Below are 17260 nucleotides of genomic sequence, written 5' to 3'. Positions count from 1 at the left end.
GAATCTAGAAATATCGACTTATGGGAAATTATTGATTGTGCTTATATTGTGCCCACTTTGGAGATATCCAAGTGGAGCGATCATGATAATAAAATGTTTACAATGAACAAGCTTTTGTTAGAAATTTTGCTTAATGCTTTTGACTCATCCTTTTCTAACAAATTTGTTCATTTTGATAGTGTTTACAAACTTTAAAAATTTATTGAAGCACATCAAGGGGACTTGGAGGCAATCCGACAAGCTTTAGAGGATTCTTCTTCAAGTTCATGTGGAGCATCATGCACACGGCCACAAGAGGATAACTCTTGTGTAGTAAGCGATTCCGATTCCGATAATGACTTATCTATTGATGAACTCACTTGTGCATATGAGAAATTATCTCATGTCTATACTAAATTGCAAAATAATTTTATTAATCTTAAAAGCAAGAATGTAGATTTAAAATCTGATCATGAGTCACTAGCTTCCAAACTTGATATTGTTGTTAAAGAGAATGCTATTTTGAAAGAAAACAATGAGTTATTAAGTTTGGAAAATAATAACATGTCTTTATCTATTACTAGCTTAACTCATGCTAATAATGATGCCATGATAGAAGTAGAAGCTATTAGAAATGAGTTTAATTCATTTAGAAATGATCATGTTTTATCTACTTCTATTTCCAATGCTTGTATGCATAATGATGAGTTGAATCATGTGAAAAACCGCATATCTTGTTTTGATTCAACATTAAACACATGCATTGGTAATCATAAGAAACTTATGGACAAGTGTGCTAATTCTAGTGCTATAACTTATAAATCACCTACACACTATGCACACTTGTATAACAAAGTTTATAAATGCTCAATTTACGGTCGTAAAGACCATTTAGCTAAATTTTGCTATGATGCATACAAATATAAAAATATGAATGCTCCTTGTGCATCTCATCAAGTCTATTCATCACATGTACACACACATGCACCCATTATTCATCATAAGCATGCTAATGTGTATCATTGTGATCTTTGTGGTCGTTTTGGTCATTTGGCCAAGTATTGTTTTGATTTAAAAAGAAAATCTTTTTTTGCCAAATGTTTCTAGTAGACCACATGTTTTTAAATGTGATGTTTATGATAGATATGACCACTTAGGAAAGTTTTGTTTTGATAATGTTTCACATTTGCAAAATAATCTTAAAAGATCATCTATGGTTGCAAATGTTTCCCGTGCACGAGCTAATGGTCCATAAAAACAAATGGATATCTTTCATTGCACAAATTACAATCGGAAGGGTTATTTGAATGAATATTGTTTTGACCGTGTTAGTGCACCATATGTGCCCAAGAGGGTTCATAACCCTAGGGCTTTGAGCTTTAATGATAGGGGTCATGTCCCTAAACAAACCGACACCAATAATACTTGGGTGCCAAAATAATTTTTAAGCCAAGAATTTTAGTACTTTTCTTTTTCTTTTTCTTGGTTTTGAAAAATGTATTTTAAACTTTTATGAAAACAATTCCTTTTACTGGTCAAACTCTTTTATTTTCATGATTATTAGTTTCTATTTTGATGAGAGGTTTGTACTTATATAACCCCCCGGGTTTATTGGGTGTTTATTTCCAAATCATGTTTACCGGGTACTAAAAGTCCTTATATGGGTTGGAACAAGCTTAAAAGCTTGATATATAGTTGCCTCTCTTGATTTTTGAATCAATGATGATTTGATTTTACGTTTTTGGATTTAAACTTTGATTTATGATTTCTTTTGGTTGATTTGTTTTCATTTGAAAACTTTTTGCATAATTCTCATGTTCCTCTTCTTTTGATTTCATAAATCTATTCTTTTATATGGTTTTTATATTTTTTGTGTTAATGAGACACTTCTTTCATATTAACATATTTATATGTGTTCTCATTATCTCTTTTGTATGTGAGTTATGTTTAACATGTTTTTAATCTATGCTTTCTCACATATGTATGCATTAGCATTCATTTCATACATTCATGAGGCATTTTGATAGGGGGAGCTTGTACCTAAAATAATGAACTTTTATTCATCGAATCCCTATATTTGTTTTATACTCACCCATGCTTATATGTAGGGGGAGCTTTCGCTCTCTTCATCCCTTTGTCCCCTTTTTGATGTTATCAAATGGGGAGAAATATTGTGAGCATACATTTCCTTATTTATATGCATGTGAATTATAAATTATATATTTATTTCCTTTCATGCATATATCTTTTTTGTAAATTGTTTGTCATCATAAAAAAGGGGGAGATTGTTGGCCTTCTTGTTTTGATGATGTTTAACAAACAATATACTCCTAATGTTGTTTGTCTAGTGTTTGTGTTTTCGTATTTATTCTAGGCAAACAACGAGTTGAAGGATGGATGGAATAGAGCCTCAACGATCATATTCAATGGAGGTTGGCGGAATTGTGGAGTGAAGCTTATGCAATTCAAGTTTAAGATCCAAGTTCAGTTTCATCTGTATAGTGTACCAAGTCAAGCTTATTGAAGATCAAGATCAGCTTGGGTAATCTAGTTTAGGTTTTATATTATGTGTGTTAGATACTCTAAGCTCAATATCATACACACACATTTTATTGGTTTCCTTGTATATATATGTAGTCATATATATATACAACACAAGTTTTGGTTTTTATGATTATAAATATGAAATTACATACTCATATGTTTTATTTTCTATTGTATTTGTAAAAATATTGTATTCTTAGTTTTTGGACTTAACAATAATCATATACATATTTTATTAAGTCTACATAATTATTGTGCAAAGTTTCAAAACATGGTTTAGCCTAAATGTCAAAATTCATATGTTTACATTTTCGTGTTTTGAACTATTTTGTAAAATGATAATATTTCTCATTTGGGAAATCCTTTTTGTAAACCAGTTTTTATAGCATGTTTATTATCATGTCTACAATCATTTTCTAAAATTTTACATTTTTTGGAATTTATTTGATATTTTTAAACAGTGTTTTAAAATCAGCATTTCACTTTCAAACTGTCAATTTCATTTATCAGTTCACCCACGGTCGACCGCGCCTTTGTTTTTAGCCTGCGGAGCCAACAGAAACTTTCGTGGTAGATCGCCACGGTCGACCGTCAGCTCGCATTTTCCACGGTCAACCGCCAAAGTATCTGAAGTTTTCTGAGTTTCAAAGCTGGCTCGCGGTCGACCGCAAGTTTTCCACGGTCGACCGCCGTTCACTCCAACGGCTCTTTTTGTACAGAATTGTATTCCTAATTTTTTTAGGATTTTTGTTGTTTTGTTTGGGGTTTTGGATGTTGGTTTCTCTTCCTATAAAAACCCCCTCAACCCCTCTTCTACATATATGAATTAGGAGAAAGTTTTAAATAAGTTTAAGAGGGTTTTACAATTTGTTTCAAAGTTGGTTTTTGTTTACAAAGGAGGAAGCTTACATTGCAAATTGAGGGATTCATTCTCAATCTTATTCATCCTCTCCTCTGAGTTTATAGAGAAGTTTTCTAACTCTTTTCTCTAGCAATTTTATTATTGATTTTCATATTCTTATTATTGCTAGTTTGCTATTTGAGTTAGATTTTATTTCACTTTTGTTTTACACACACACAACCATTGAGCTTATTGTATTTGCATTCATAGTATAATTGAGTTGTGGGATTGTGTAACTTAGAGAGTGAGCTTATAATTCGTTCTCATCCATTGTAGAGAACAAACACTTTGTATTGTGCCTAATTGTGAGGATACACTTTGTAATACACTTGTACACCGAGAGAAGTGTGTGGCGAGAGTCGGGGATCGTCCCAAGAGGAGTGGCGTCGGTTGACGAACCTAGGGAGAGGTTGTATCCGAGCACTTGAGGGAGACACGTCTAGTTCAACACTTGAGAGGGTGTAGAGTGGGATTACAAGAGTGTGTTAGTTGTAGAGTTTTCGGTAAACTAGAAAACCGTATTGTGTGGTGTAAACGTTATTCGGGTGAACGTAAAAACCCCGGTTGTGATAGTGGATTTCTCCTCGGGAGTGGGGAGCGGAGACGTAGGACGGAAGGTCCGAACTCCGTGATTATTTGATTGTGTTTGAGTGTGCTTTAGCGTTCATTTATATTTGTGCTCATTGCTCATATCGCCTTCGTCTCATTATCTAGCTTGTCCACTACATTATTTACATTTGTTTATGTTACCCTTGTGTTTGCATATCCCTGCATATATCATATAGTATATCTCTTTGCTAGGATATATCACCTTGTGTATATTGCATATTCTTGCTCATAAGTAATTGTATTTCATCTTGCAAGAATAATTTGTTAATTAATTTTAATTGGCATAAAATCGGATTAGATTAGCATAAGACCCTAATCACCCTCCCTCTAGGGTCTAACAGTATAGTCATGAATATGTTGTGTTACACATTTGAGAATCCCAAAGGGATTATGATGAGTTTTGATTTGATCATATTTGAATTAGATATCGTTCATACACATGTTGGATGTCGTTGATGAGCACATCTCAGTACTATATGGAATAGTACGTCGACATACCAGATATACACAGTTTATATATGAGGTGGATATCGTTGATGAGCTCAGTTCAGTACTACATGAGGTAGCGCGTCGATATTCCACATGTACATGCCATTGAGTCGGATTTTAGAAGGATTGATCTAGCCGTCCGTCCCGTACTAGGGTGCGATGAGGCTCGTGAGCCGTATTTCTAGGATGCCTATTTGGTAGTCCGTCCCGCACTCATGTAACGCACTAAGACTGCGATAAGACTAATGAGCCGTGTACACAGTTTAGGATACCTACAGGGTAGTCCATTGCATTGAGACAATTACCTGATAGCCTAAGTGTGATAGATGCCGGTTATGAATACAACATATCACTGAACTATATGACCGAGATACGTTGCTTTTGAAAGTATACAAAATTATGTGTTGGTATTTTATTCTATCTCCCCAGTGATAGTGGAAGATATTATAAATACGATGTGTTGATGTCTTAATTCTTTTACTGTTTTCTTTACTTCTTAGTTGGGATCAATGATTAGAGATTCACAACTTGAGACATATGATATATATATATATGAGGGTTTCCTTGTTTGGATTATTTCGCTCGACATACCAGTCTCGTGTTGTGAATTTTCAATTGTTGGTTTCATTAGATTATCTTTTCTTAGTTCGGTATTAATGTTTAGATATCTACAATTTGAGACTTATGATATATACATGAAGGTTTTCTTGTTTGGATTATTTTACTCGACGTACTATGTCTCGTGTTATAGGTTTCTAAATGTTAATCTCACTTAGATACGAGGAAAATGAATTTAGGTAGACTATGCTTAATTGATAGGGCCTTCACTCCATCTAACAGCCCTTCCCCTGAGAGCGGATGAATGTAATCTTGCTATAGCGCTTTGACGCTCTTGTTATTGTTCTTTTTCTTTTAAATTTCTTTTCAGGTAGTTCGGGGTTTCGGAGGGTCGCAGGATGACGGAGTTCTGACATAGTCGCCGTCACGTATTTTTACTTGTAGAGACTCCACTGTAGTTTTGAGTTTTATCCAGACATTAGAGTTTTATTTTCATATTGTAAAGGTAGTGTGCCTTAGTACGATTTTTAGTTGATTCATGTTGAGATATTTTCATTATTCAGATATCAGATGTATTATAGTTGAGACTTGATTCTTTTTATTTATGAGATATCTCTTCTATATTCTTTCTATTATATTTATTCCCTTTATTTTGCCTGTTTTGTACGTGCACTTCTATTTAGTTCCACTAGAGGATATTGCTGTGATTGGTAAAATGTGTTTATGCACAATGTGGGTGTATGGCAGGTTTGACATCTCTGGTTTCATCTTGGACTGCAGCCTTGTGTGAACTCAGGAGCGTCACATCCTCAATGTCGTCCGGTTTCTCGTCCAACTCTAATGTATCCTCCAAATTTTGAGCGTTGAGCGCATCTAAGATTTCGCATCGCCAAAGACCAAAATTGTTAGTGTCATTAAACTTCTCCATATTTTTCTTCATAGAGTACATAGAGTGGATATTCAAACTTTGGACGGTCTTCACGTCGGAAGTACCACCCACAACTCATTTCTCAGCCATAATTCTCAAAACACCAATAAACCAATGCGGAACAAACGAAGAATAAATCTAAACTAAAAAAGAGAGATTTTTACCTTCAAATTGAAACCCTAACAAGAGCCTCCGAAAGATCTCACCCCTACATGACGGTAGACAAGATCACTAATAGTAAAAATCTCACCTTTATCACCAACTGAAGCCCTAGACTAACTTCCAAAGCGATCTACTCCTCCAAATAGCCCAAGCGTAGCCCGAGCTCTGATACCACCTGTTGTGCGCGGCGGCTAAATTGTTGTGCTTCGAGGAACCAAACCAAAACGTCGAGATAGAAGGCTAAACAATCCAAGATAACGCCACAAACACAATCAACCAATTTTTACGTGGTTCGGTAAGTTGCCTACGTCCACGGGGTAAGAAGGAGATGAGTTTTTACTAATAGAGAAGAAGAGTACAAAATGAGATTACAAATCATTCAAAACAACTAACTAATATCATCAACAAATCTCTAATTCTCTCCAAAATCAAACCCTAACCAATAGCTCAAAAAATACCTATTTTCTGTGCTCCAAATATCCTACAACCAATGCTTAATCAAAGCCCAATCAAAGCCAAAGAAACCCTAAAAACGTGTTTCTATTTATAACAAAACACAATTCCAAACAGATTGAGATTCTAAAAAATGAGTCTGCCACACCCGGGGGTGAGAGACACCACACCTCTGAAAACATGGCAGATTCTGCCACACCTGGGTGTGACAGACACCACACCCATATCAACAGGGACAGATTCTGCTACCTGGGTATGACAGACACCACACCAGGGTATGGTGAAGCATGTCTTGCTTATTTTTTTTATGTTTTTCTCAAATTTCTTCGCCGTTTTCACAGGGTGGGTGCGTGGGGGGACCCTAAGCTATTAAACAAAGGGGTCCAAACCAATGAAAATCACCAAAAACTACTCTATCGTGCCTCACTTTATAAGAGGAAAATTTCACAAAACTGCCTAGAATTTGGTAGAAGAAAATATCATGAACTTTGAAAAGTACAGAAAAATATCATGAATTATTAAAAATTGTTACTAACAATGTTACTGTCTTAGATACAAGGTCTAAGCTAGCCTTATTTACATCCATCAACCAGCATAATTCAGAACAATGATATGCAAAATTATCTAAAAGAAGTCATCCATGAAGCGTATGAAGCACATGACAGCGTACTCTAACCGCTGGCAGGCATGATAGTTTTCTCTAAATAAAAAAATTATGATTATGTATAAAACACCCTGGGTAGTTTTGGGAAATTTACTTCTTTATAAATGATACATGAACTATAGTACAGGCATTTCAAGTGCTTGAAGCACATCTTTGAACTCAAAGTTATGAGTCTCTTCATTGAACCTCTCAACGAGCGTGTATCGTGCATTGTTCAGATAAGAAGACTGAACAACCTGAAGAAGCCACCTTGCTTCATCATCGGTGAGCTTGCTGGTAAGCACGACATCTCCTCCGACAAGCACCAAATCTTTGCTCTCTGCAAATTATGTGTAATGTGTGACAGTGAAATACGGGCTTGCTTGAGTTCCTCTTGCTTTATAATCCTCGAGACCTGTGAAGAGCATGTGTGGCATCTGTACTGGATATTAAAACATAGAAAAGACCTTCAGTATTCTGCAAGAACTATAGCTTTTAGCATGTATTATTGTTATTGGAACTAATTTGATGGATAACAAAGACTAGTGACATCATAAGGGGCAAGTAAAAGAAAAGCCATCTAATTCTGTTAAGGAAATGCTGATAACTAAATAGCAAATTTGTATTGTATGAACATCAAAGGAAACATGGTATCCAGGAATATATTACTTGTTTAGTTTGGGTTTATATCGTTTCCGACAAGTTGCAAGGTATATGGTACAAGAAACCAATTATCAAAGTTCACTAGTTCGACTGAGCTTACATTGGATGGATCAGTACGTTTTTCCGTTTGTGAGAATTGTGTATACATGCAAGAGAAATTTCGAAGCAACATATAAGAATATATATCGATATAGCCTAGTTCAACAAAAACTTAAATATATAGCATACAAATGCTGCTCATTGTCACCTTCATGGAGACTTATTGTCATAGTTAAGAACAATAAATTTGTATTATAGATAAGTGTCCTCAGAGCATCTATATAACACTCTGCAAGTAGTTAAAAGAAACAGAGATAAGCTTGAATGAATATAGTAGTATAGCCGCTTCCCCTCCACAAAGGAACAACAAACTGCCGGCTACAAGAACATAAAAGACAAGGAAAAAAGTTAAAAGTTATAAGTAAGTATACGATAAGGACCGAAATCAAGAATAAAGCAGTACCACGAATTTGATATTTGCTCCAACAGGTAGTATAATTTTGCTTTCATTGATGTACCTGCATGACCTCATCCTAAATGATACTGGAGCTCAAAAGAAGAAAGAAAATCAGTTCTTTACTTCTTGGGCTGAAAGTATGATCATGGTTGGCAAAAAAATGCACAAGAAATATGGAAGTAAAAAATAAATAAGTAGGTAAAATGCTTTTTCTCGTTTGAAGCTTACAGAATTCTTAAAACCGAAGGAGTAATGTTATAGAAATATAAGGGAACTAGTTACCAAATAGAACGTTCAAATGTTTTATTGTGCAAATGGGTGCAAAATTGTCAAGGATCATCCCCAGTGATTCCGCAAAGTCATGTAAACAGAGTGAAATTAATTCCAGAGAAATTGGAGATTTTTTTAATCAGATTTCATAATTTAAGCATCCGTCAATAGGAATTAGAATCAGGGTTTTGTTGTAGTTGCTAACTGGTTACCACAGTTAATACTTTATCTGTAATGCATTTCCATTTTAATTTATCTATACCATATGACTAAGGAGAGTTGGGCTCTTTTCAGTAACGCAAACTAGAGGCAGTGAAATAATTATCAGTAATGCATTTTCATTCTACATGTAGCCTGTACACCTAGCCTCTATCTATATATATGGGCGCTCTCTCTTGTAATTGTAACTTTGTCAGAAAGAAAGAAAGAAACCCTCGTGCGGCCGTGGACGTAGGCACAAATTAGCGAACAACGTAAAATAAATCTGTCTTTTGTGATTGCTTTTCTGTCATTCTTGTTTTCTCTCTCGACTGTAGGAGTTTTGGTTCCTAACAACCTTTACGGTTACCACGAAGATGTGGTCAAGTCAACAAAGTCCTTGTTTGGTGATGTGAATCAGCTGTTTATGTAGAATTATACATGCCTCTGACGAATTTCATCAAACGGTTGGTGGGCTAACTCCAAAACACATCAACATGGTTGGTGGGCGAAACGCACTGAATCCGATGGAAACCGAGAAGCGGGTGTCTGGGTGTCAGGGACCAATGCTATCATCACTATGCCAAGGATGGATACCACTCTCAATCTATCAAGTGTGGATACAAACCTACCAAGTGAGAAGGGACACGCAAGTTGAAGGATTGTTGTGCAAAGATTGGAGGCCTAGGGGGTAATCTGCAAGTGATTGTAAATAATGGGGCCTTAAATAATGTTCAGCTCAGCAAAATTGTCCAGCTCAGCAAAACTGTTTCTGTTAGATTCTGTTAGGTTAGTTAGTTCCTGTGCATGTGCACGAATAGTGCACTTTTGTGTTTTCTTTGTTTTCTTTGAGAGGAATGCAATGTATAAATAGTAAAATGTCAAGGATAGTGCACTTTTGTGTTTTCTTTGTTTTCTTTGAGAGGAATGCAATGTATAAATAGTAAAATGTCAAGGATCATTTCTAATGAATGAAATTGAGTTTTCTTTGAGAGGAATGCAATGTATAAATAGTAAAATGTCAAGGATCATTTCTAATGAATGAAATTGAGCTTTTCCTCTCCTTCTCAGTTCTAATCTATGCTCATCTCCTTTCCTCAAATATTCTCTCTATTGTTCTTTTCTTCTTCTTGTGTATCACTTCCTTGAACTCTACAGATTTTCCATGGCTAGGAACAGCTCAACCAGGGTGAATTGAGGCTCTAGAGCCTCACAATTGGTATCAGAGCATTTGGAAGCTGAAGCTAATGCTGCGGATGGTTCAATGGCGGACCATGAGGAAGTTCCTGGGGAAGAGATGAGTCAAGATGAGAGGTTTGCTCGAGTGGAAGGTGCTCTCACTCAACAGCAGTCCTTCAATCATCAACATGAATCTCACTATCAACAATTAGCTATACAATTGAGAGAGATCTCGTCTCAATTGCAAGAGCTCAAGAATTCTCAAAACCTGGACAAGGGGCCAACAGGCTCTGGAGTGAGAAGTGAACAAGAGATCTTGAATTCAGGTTTGAGAGGGAATCATGGAATTCTTGGTTCTGGCCTTAGGGATCTGTTTGCGTCGAAAGTTGCTATTTTCATTGCTATCGAATCTATTACAACTTTAGTCGTTACAATAACTTACACAATGAAAATAAAACAAGTTTACAACTTTATCAAACAAACGCAGGGAGATCGTTTATCGGTCTTCTGCTTGCGTGGGATCTTTGCCTGTGCCGGGGTTTATCCGTGGACCGCCTTTGATCTAGATCCGGTTGATGAAAAATTTGGCAGAGCTTCGTCTTCACCGAGGAAGTATTTGATTTGAAGCGCTGAGATCTACCAAGCGAAATCAGGGCTCTTCTCGAGATTAAGACCAAGCCTAATCTCAAGGGACGGACGGGAATGGGTGTCGGATCTCTCGAACTCTCCTTCTTTATGCCGAAGTTCGCCAGGATCTGATTTGCCTTCGCTGAAATTCGTGCTCCTTGACTCCTCAATCCAGCAGCACCTCCACGTCTTGATAAATATTCGTCCGCTGAAAGGAGGCCCTATGCTTGTATTTATAGGACTTCAGAAGCGGTTATTTGGATGAGAACAAGTGATTTGGCCTTATCTTTAGTCAATAACAGCCTAACCATGTTTTTTTACGACTTTTCCGATCTTCCGGGACTTGTAGTTTCTCCCGTTTTGTTTACTCATCCGTCGTGTTGACTTGTATGCTCTACGCGAGTTGATTAATGTACGTTGATTGACGCCATCGTGAACTGATTGACGTGCGCACTGATTGACATGCACGAGCTGAATGATGCGTGCGTGTTAACTGACTGTTGGGCGCGTTTGTACGCTTTGAGTTGATTAACGCGTGCGGTCCACTTGGTGTTTTCCATTGTGGTGGTTCGTTGTCGTGTCATCAACAGTTTGCCGATTCGCTTTATGCGCTTGTCGGCGTTGGATAATCCTCTTTGATTCGGATAACGACGTTCATCACCTTCTCTTTGTCTTGAGCTGTGTGCGGGCACCCATAGGCATTTTTAGATGCCTACAGGCTCTGGAGTGAGAAGTGAACAAGAGATCTTGAATTCAGGTTTGAGAGGGAATCATGGAATTCTTGGTTCTGGCCTTAGGGATCCAGTTCAAGAAATCAACCGATCAAGCTCTGGAGTAAGAAGTGAACAAGAAATCTTGAGTTCAGGTTTGAGAGGGAATCATGGATTTCTTGGTCCTGGTTATAGGAGTCTAGTTCAAGAAATCAACTGACAAACACAAAGAAGGTCTGATTTCTCTGGTGAGCATTCATCACCTTATAATTTTGGTAATTCCATGACTCAAAAGAATTCTTTCTTCAATAATCAAAAGTTGGTTCAACCTAAATCCTTGAGATTGGATTTTCCCTCTTTTTCTGGTGGTGAGAATGTGGTAGCATGGCTAGAACAAACTGAACAAATTTTCGATTATTATGACATCAAGAATGATGAGTGGGTTAAGGTTTGTTCATTTTATTTGAGAGATGAAGCCTTACAATGGTATAGATGACTTATTAGAAATCTTGAGGATTACAACCAATGGGATGTGTTTAGAGATGAATTAATCACCAGATTTGGTCCTAGTGAGCTTTCAAGGCCTTATGATGCCTTTTCCACAAACAAACCTCAACAATTAGAGAATATTTGGGGAGGTTTGAACAGACATTGAGTTTGTTAGATGACCAGCCATCAAAGAGACACATTCTTGAAAAATTCATAGGGGGGCTTAAAGAAGAATTAAAGTATGAGGTGGCAGCTGCTAGGCTAACCTGCTTGAAGGGTGCAGTTTCTTTGGCTAAACTGTTTGAGGATAAACAAAATAATGAGAAAAGACCTAAGGGAGGCTGGAATTCTTCAAATTCAGGAGGTCCTTCATCCGCTTTTACCCATGATACCAATGTAAAGGGAAGCCACCATTATCCTACCCAATTTAAGAAAATCACTCCTGAAGAAATACAAAGGAGGAGAAGCTGGAATTTGTGTTTTACTTGTGATGAGAAATGGCACAGGGGGCATCAATGCAAGGAGAAGAAATTATTCATACTAGAAGGAATTTTAGAAGGGGGGGTGGAATTATGGTGTGGATGATGTGGAAGAAGATCAAACAGGTTCTATGGCCTTAGAATTAACAGAGAGCCTAGTAAAAGGGGCTCCTTCCATTTCAGTACAGGCATTGAGTGGAATCACTGCCTCCCATACCATCAGAGTAGTGGATTATTACAAAAACCAAGCAGTCAGCATACTAATTGATTTTGGATCAACACATAACTTCATCAATACCAAATTAGTTAAAAGACTGAGGCTGACAGTAACTGAATCAAAAAATTTTGATGTGTTGGTGGCTAGTAGGGAATTGATTAAAGGGGCTGGAGTTTGTCAAGAAGTGCCATTAGACTGCCAATATGTGAAGATTCAAGTTAATTTGTTGGTCATGCCTATGGGGGGTAGCCAAATTGTATTGGGAGCTGATTGGATGAAGACCCTGGATGACATTACACTGAACTTTAAGAAACTGCAAGTTACATTTGTAAGTGAGGGAATTAAAAGAGTCTTACAAGGGGTCATTCCAGGTGAAATGCAAGTGGTAAATGAGAAAACCATTGTTAAGAATTTCAGGGAGCAAGAAGATGGTTATCTGATTCAGTTGTGTAGTGTAAACTTGCAAGAGTCATCAACTGAGTTGAACTTAGGAAACATGCCTGAAGACATGCACAAACTCATACAGGAATTTGAGATAATTTTCCAGGAGCCCTCTCAACTTCCCCCCACAGGAAGATAGATCATAAAATTCCTTTAGAGGAAGGTACCAAACCTATTTGTATCAGGCCATATAGGCATGCACATTTTTTAAAAGAGGAGATTGAAAATCAAATTGAAGAAATGCTCCAGAAGGGTGTCATTAGACCCAGCAACAGCCCATTCTCATCACCAGTGGTTATGGTGAAGAAATCTGATGGTAGTTAGAGGATGTGCATAGATTACAGGTCTTTAAATAAGTCCACAATTAAGGATAAATTCCCTATTCCTGTCATAGATGAGCTATTAGATGAACTTCATGGAACAAAATTCTTCACCAAGCTTGACTTGAAATCTGGTTACCACCAGATTAGGATGTATGAGCCTGATATACCAAAAACTGCCTTCAGGACACATCATGGACATTTTGAATTCCTGGTAATGCCTTTTGGTTTAACAAATGCTCCCTCAACTTTCCAAGCTCTTATGAACAACATCTTCAAACAGTTTCTCAGGAAATCTATATTGGTTTTTTTTATGACAATCTTGATATATAGTAAGGACTGGCAGGAACATTTGATTCATTTGAGATAGGTATTTGAGCTCATGAAGGCACACAAACTGGTGGCAAAAATGTCCAAATGTAACTTTGGGAAGAAACAAGTGGAGTACTTGGGGCATATTGTATCGCAGGAAGGAGTTGGTGTAGATCCTCTTAAGATTAATGCTATTGTTGAATGGCCTATACCTAAGACTTTGAAAGGACTAAGAGGTTTTCTAGGCTTGGCAGGGTATTACAGAAAGTTTATCAAAGGGTTTGGTGTGATAGCTCAACCTTTAACAAATCTTTTGAAAAAAGGAGCTTTTAATTGGTCTACAGGTGCTGAAGATGCTTTCAATTCCCTGAAACATGCCTTGACTCAGCCACCAGTCCTGGCAATGCCTGATTTTAGTATGACTTTTGTCATTGAATGTGATGCTTGTGACTCTGGTATTGGGGCTGTATTAATGCAAAATGAGAGACCTATAGCATATTTTAGTTTTGCTTTAAAAGGGAGAAATATCAGCCTCTCAACCTATGAGAAAGAGCTCCTGGCAATCATCTTATCTACAAAGAAATGGCAGCAGTACTTATTAAGGAGGAGTTTTAAAATTAGAACTGGTCATCAAAGCCTCAGATACTTACTTGAACAGAGAATACATACAGGCATTCAGAATAAATGGCTTGCCAAGTTGCATGGTTATGACTACACTGTGGAGTACAAACCTGGGAGACTAAACAAGGCTGCTGATGGATTATTAAGGATACATGAAGATGTAGAAGAAGTCTCAATAGAGGCTATTGAAGTTTCAGCTATTTCCACTGCTATCAAAACAGAGATATAAAATATAAAACAAATTCAAGAGTTAGAAAATTCAGGCCTGATCGGGAGCAGTCGTGATAACACTGCCCTAGAAGATTAAGGACCCGCCTATCGCCCTGGCGTAATTTGTTCTCTCTCCCCTAGTGGTAAAACCCCCCAGAATCGACCGGCCTCTGCACTCGGGCGTGAGTCACAGAGCTTATGCTCAGACGAAAACGATTGCCCAGAAAATAGATATATAAATATGTAGCCGAAATCTCTTGGAGGTATGAGAGTAGAGAAGAGAAGAGAGTTTAGAAGATTTACTCTTCGTTGGTGTGATTCTGAATGAGCTCCAAGCCTCTTTTATAGGTGATGAAAGGTGTAACCCCCGCTGAATCCAAGGGACCATTACACACGGTTATTGCTTCCGTTACCCGCATGCAGCCGTTACAAAATGTGTAAAACGTGCAAAAATGAAGGCTTGAGAAGAAAAAAGGTGTGCGGTTGCGGCGTGCAGTGGCGAGGCGCGGCGTGGCGTGCGTGCGCGCGCGCGTGTGTGTGGTAGAAACGCAAAGCCCACAAAACCCAAAACACTATTCAAAGCCCAATAAGGAGAGAACCATTATATACCCTTTACTATTCATCTCATTTTCCAATGTGGGACTATTCACAAAGGCAAAATTGCCTTTTCATGACAAAGTTCCCAACATCCACTATACAAAGTGATTGGTTGGAAGGGGTTAAACTTATGTGTTCTACAGATATATACTTCAAGGAGCTGGATGAAAAGTTGCAAGCAGGGATGCTACCACTTGAAGATTATTGCAAGAAGGAAGGAGTGTACTATTATAAGGGCAAAATATTAATTAGTCCTAATGCCCAGCATTTGAAAACTTCTCTTCTCAGGGAACACCATGATAGCCCCTCTGCTGGTCACTCTGGTATTACAAGAACATTACACAGATTAAGAAGAGCTTTCTATTGGAAAGGCATGAAGAGAGAGGTACAAATGTATATTCAAGCTTGTGATGTGTGCCAAAGAGCTAAAGGGGAGAATGTGGCCTCCCCAGGACTCCTCCAACCCTTGCCAGTTCCAGATTTGATTTGGGAAGAATTATCAATGGACTTCATTACTAGCTTACCTAAGAGTGGAAACAAATCCACCATTATGGTAGTAGTTGACAGATTGACCAAATATGCTCATTTCTTTGCTCTCTCACACCCATATACTGCTCAGTCAGTGGCTCAAGTATTTTTTGAAGGTGTGTTTAAGCTTCATGGCATGCCTAAGTCCATTGTAAGTGACAGAGATCCTCTATTTACAAGTTCATTTTGGAGGGAGTTGTTCAAATTGCAAGGTAGCCAACTCAGGTTCAGTTCTGCCTATCACCCTCAATCTGACGGGCAAACTGAAATTACAAATAAGAATTTGGAAGCCTATCTCAGGTGTTTTTGTTGTCATAAGCCTAGAGAATGGTGCCAATGGTTACCTCTGGCAGAGTTCTGGTACAATACAACTTGGAAGGTATCTATTCAATGTACTCCTTTTGAAGCTGTGTATGGTAGACCCCCTCCCTCTTTGATTTCCTACATTCCTAAAAGTTGTAAAGTTCAAGCAGTGGATGAGGCTCTTTTCTCCAGAGATATAGCCCTGGAATTTCTAAAGGACAGCTTACAAAGGGCAGCTAATAGCATGAAGAAGTTTGCTGATTTACACAGGAGTCCCAGGAGCTTCAATGTTGGTGACTGGGTATTCCTCAAGCTTCAACCCTATAGACAGATTAGTGTTTCTTCACATAAGCCTCATAAACTCTCTCCTAAGTATTATGGATCCTATCAAATTTTGGAAAAAATAGGAGAAGTTGCTTACAAGGTGGCCTTACCAGAACAAGCTAAGATACATCCAGTTTTTCATGTATCTCAGCTAAAACAAAGGGTTGGAACTGATGTGGTTCTTCAAGTTGATTTTCCTAACTATGTGGAAGAGATAGTTGATGAACCAGAGGAAATTTTGGATAGAAGATCAGTTATGAAGGGCAATCGATTGATATCACAGGTTCTTCAAATGGAAGCAACGCACACACTTGGATTCCACCTGGGAGCCTTACTGGGAGTTGGTTAAAAGATTTCCCACTTTTGACCTTGAGACAAGGTCCAAATTAAGGGGAGGGAATTTGTCAGGGACCAATGCTATCATCACTATGCCAAGGATGGATACCACTCTCAATCTATCAAGTGTGGATACAAACCTGTCAAGTGAGAAGGGACACGCAAGTTGAAGGATTGTTGTGCAAAGATTGGAGGCCTAGGGGGTAATCTGCAAGTGATTGTAAATAATGGGGCCTTAAATAATGTTCAGCTTAGCAAAATTGTCCAGCTCAGCAAAACTATTTCTGTTAGATTCTGTTAGGTTAGTTAGTTCCTGTGCACGTGCACGAACAGTGCACTTTTGTGTTTTCTTTGTTTTCTTTGAGAGGAATGCAATGTATAAATAGTAAAATGTCAAGGATCATTTCTAATGAATGAAATTGAGTTTTTCCTCTTCTTCTCGGTTCTAATCTCTGCTCATCTCCTTTCCTCAAATATTCTCTCTATTGTTCTTTTCTTCTTCTTGTGTATCACTTCCTTGAACTCTGCAGATTTTCCATGGCTAGGAACAGCTCAACCAGGTGAATCGAGGCTCTAGAGCCTCACACTGGGCTTACGCCGTCCCCGGCGTTGACGAGTTCCTCAGCAGGCCGGGCCCGGGTCCGCTCCATGTCGATGATGGAGCCCAGCGGCTT

General features: G+C 37.9%; 1 pseudogene; it reads right to left on the bottom strand.

Annotated features, from left to right (window-relative positions):
• Positions 7404-17260, bottom strand: part of LOC109845974 — a 20591-nt pseudogene continuing 10734 nt past the window's right edge.

This window comes from Asparagus officinalis, chromosome 6, assembly GCF_001876935.1.
Source record: "Asparagus officinalis chromosome 6, Aspof.V1, whole genome shotgun sequence".
In the NCBI taxonomy this organism is placed as follows: domain Eukaryota; kingdom Viridiplantae; phylum Streptophyta; class Magnoliopsida; order Asparagales; family Asparagaceae; genus Asparagus; species Asparagus officinalis.
This window is presented reverse-complemented; position numbering and strand designations above follow the sequence as displayed.